The following is a 3529-nucleotide window of genomic DNA, read 5'->3' on the forward strand; positions in this document are numbered from 1 at the left end:
ATGTTTAGTGTAGTATTGTTTACAGTAACCAAGGTCTGAAAACAGCCCAATTGTCCATCAATAGACAAGAGGGTTAAAAAGCTGTGGAACATAAACACAATGGAATATTACATGGCTGAGAAAAAGAAGGAAATCTTAACTTTCAGGACAGCATGGGTGTATCTGAAAATTATTATGCTATGTGAAGTAAGCCAGGCAGAGGGAAAAAAAAATCATATGATTTCACTTATATGAGGAACAGAATAGAATCAGAGATGAGGTCACAGGGACCAGAGGGACAGAAGTCAGAGGGAAGACGGATGAGGGGATAGGATCAGAGAAAGTCAAGGTATTAGTGAAACTATATATGCATAACACATAGATATAGATAAAAGGACAGCAAATCCTAGAGGGAAGGGGGGAGGGAGTTAGGAGGAAGGGACAAAGGGGGTAAAAAAAGGGACACAGGGGTGGGGGTGAGGGAGTTATATCCAGTGGGACACTTGAGTCCATGTAAACACAATAAATTAAAATTAATAAAAAATTTAAGAAAAGTTAAAATAGGAAATAAAAACTACTGGATTTATCAAAAAACAAAAAGTCAGCAATAAAAGGCCACACCCCCAAACCTAAATGCTTAAAATATTTAGTTAAATATGTCCTGAGTCATGGTAAAAATAAAACAAAAATGGGAAATTATTTGCAAAATGTTATAAATCAGGATACTGCACGTCAATTTGAAGCACACCAAATCAGCAGAAGTCAGAGAAAAGCAGCTAACACCTTTGATTGTTTAAAACAAAAATTTAATACAATAAAATAAATGTTGAACTTCAAAACAGTAAAAAAATAATAAAGTAGAAAAAGTTGATTTATATCTTTATCAATCCAAGATCTTTTCTTAGATTCAAAGATTAAAATATAAATCAAGATTTTTCAGAGTTCTTTGCAAGGGTACTTACTGGGAAGTTGTAAAGAACCAGCTACTGAGATTGCTGTAGTTTCATCTTTAGAATCACAATGCTTCCATTGGCCAAAAATGCACTAAGTCTCTCCTAGTTCGAAGCATTCAGCAAATAATGGCAAGACAGATTCACCAGAAACAGATACCTGATTTCTATGACAAATATGGTAATGCTGTATTAGCTAGTGGAGCCACTTTGTGTGTTGTTACATGGACTTATATAGCAACACAATTTGGAATAAAATAGAATCGGTCCCCTGTTGGCAGATTTACCACTGAGGAATGGAGAAACCAGTAATCATTGAAGCTGTCATAATAATGAATTGTCTCAAAAACAACTCATTATTGATGTCTAGTGAAAGCACTGTGTGCCCATTAAAATGTGGCATGATTGAAGAAATAAAGTAAATGTGAGCGAAATAAGTAAATCAGAAAAAACTAAGAACTATATGATTCCATACATAGGTGGTACATAAAAATGAGACTCAGAGACATGGACAACAGTGTTGGGGATACAGGGTGGGGGGGAGGAGAGGGAGGGGGTTGGGGGAGGGGAGGGGCACAAAGAAAACCAGTTAGAAGGTGACGGAAGACAATTTTATCAATGTCATCTCATTAAAATTAATAAAAAAAATGTGAAACCTTAAAAAAAGGTATAAATCAAGTATAAAACAAAGTTAAGTGAAAAAGACACATATGGGTAAATAATGCAGAACTATGCTTATTTAATGAATGAATATGGTGGCCTAAGGCAATAGTCACTTTATAAAACTATGTTTCTCAATTCAATATAACCAGAATTTATAATAGATAAAATATTTTGAAGTCATGCCATTTATACATTGTTTACATCAGAGTTCATATACTGTTTTACTTAAAGCATATTTTCTTTTGTTTCTATCACTAGTTCACTTGGTAACCTGACCCCAGATGGTCATTTCTGCATTAATTAGTATGAAACTAGAACATAACTTTCATTTTAGAAACAAAAATTATTTTCGACATAGAGGCACACCACTGAAAACAGCCAGCAGCCTTTCTATCACCCCAGTAGCTTAAATTCTATGGATTAACTTTCTTTTAGTTACTTTTAAACTTTGGCATACTTCACCTTTCCTTTCCATCTTTTCTAAGAAAAAAATAGATGAAATAAATTAACTGAAACCTCCAGGACCATTTCAAAAGGCATGTGTCACTGAAAATAAACATTAAAAAAGACTTTACATAAAATTAATACTTTAACAAAATGCCTCATTTTTATCTTACTTTTTCCAAACTTTTTAATGAGGAACATGATATGGAATTCTTACTCAGTATACAATTGGGTCCAATAAACAGACCATTTATTTGGTTCTCAATAAATATTCATTTTTAGTTCCAAATTGAGGATCAAGTGGTAGAAACAGATTTCCTGATAATTCTAAAACAGGATTTTCACGCAACTTAATATTCTGTTTTATTTGTTGATTGAACTGTCAATGCTCCTAGTTAAGCTCAACGGCTCTATTTTTATCCTAAATCTCATTCTTTTTTCTATATATAAGGACATGAATTCAGCACTTCTCACCTTCACCATGAATATTTCCTTCTATAACGGGTTATCCCCATCAGCATACAAATATGGTATATAATTGGTATATAGTTAGCTAAACATTGAGCTTAGTCTAGTGATAGGACCTGTGAGAATATCTTTACTGAAAGTAAATGATGTGCCCCTTCCCTTAAAGGAGATTATATACTGATTGACTAATCATTATTATCCACCTTTATTTTTGCATAGTGCTTTTCATTTTCTAGTGGAGTAAGCAGGACAGGTACTTTCAAAATCCTCATAATCATCTCTTCAACCTCTTTTTTCATTATCCTCTTCATCATCAATTATTAAAGAAGTAGCTAACATTAAACGAACATTTATTATATTCCAAGAGCTAAGTTTGTCACATACATTATCATATTTAATCTTAAAACACCTCAGAAACATAATGTAATAGACCTTTTCTATACATTTAAATTGGTTCCAATTCTTGTCAAGTTTGCCAGCTTCTAAAACAAACATGTCAGCAGCAGCTTCCACATCTCATGATGTCAGTGATTTTATTCTTATCTACAGGTGTTGTTGTTCAGTGTACCTATTCAAAACTGAGAAATCTTAGCACAAAGAAATGTAAAAAAAAAAGGTCAGAAACCTTGAGGTCTTGTCTTTCCTTTCAGTATTTTGAATTGTGTACTTTTGTCTCCTAGATATCTCCTATCCACTCCTAATATGTGAGCATCTCCTCCACATTCTTTTTCATTTTAAGCTCATGCCAGAATACTTTGCTTTGTGATAGGAGTGGGGTCTAGCCATCTTGTAGACTTAGAGAAGTTGAAGACAAGTGAAAAATCGCATTTGCTAAAAATAAGTTAGAATGCTTAGAGATGTGTTAGGAGTTAAATGTGCCAAAGAAGCACTTTCCTTCTCTATGAGGATAAAAGACTTAAAAATTTGTTCTCTATGTGAATTACATAGGTCTTCCCACTTTAGGTGGAAAATACTGAGTCAACAAAAGAAGGGGGATATTATTTGCCCAAACTCAAGGTCACTAG

At 33.5% G+C, this 3529-nt stretch overlaps 1 pseudogene; it reads left to right on the forward strand.

The window, feature by feature from the left end:
- The first annotated feature begins 999 nt into the window (after positions 1 to 999).
- LOC136385949 (cytochrome c oxidase subunit 7B, mitochondrial pseudogene) lies at positions 1000 to 1241 on the forward strand (annotated as a pseudogene).
- The last annotated feature ends 2288 nt before the right edge of the window (positions 1242 to 3529 follow it).

This window comes from Saccopteryx leptura, chromosome X (assembly GCF_036850995.1).
Source record: "Saccopteryx leptura isolate mSacLep1 chromosome X, mSacLep1_pri_phased_curated, whole genome shotgun sequence".
Classification (NCBI taxonomy): domain Eukaryota; kingdom Metazoa; phylum Chordata; class Mammalia; order Chiroptera; family Emballonuridae; genus Saccopteryx; species Saccopteryx leptura.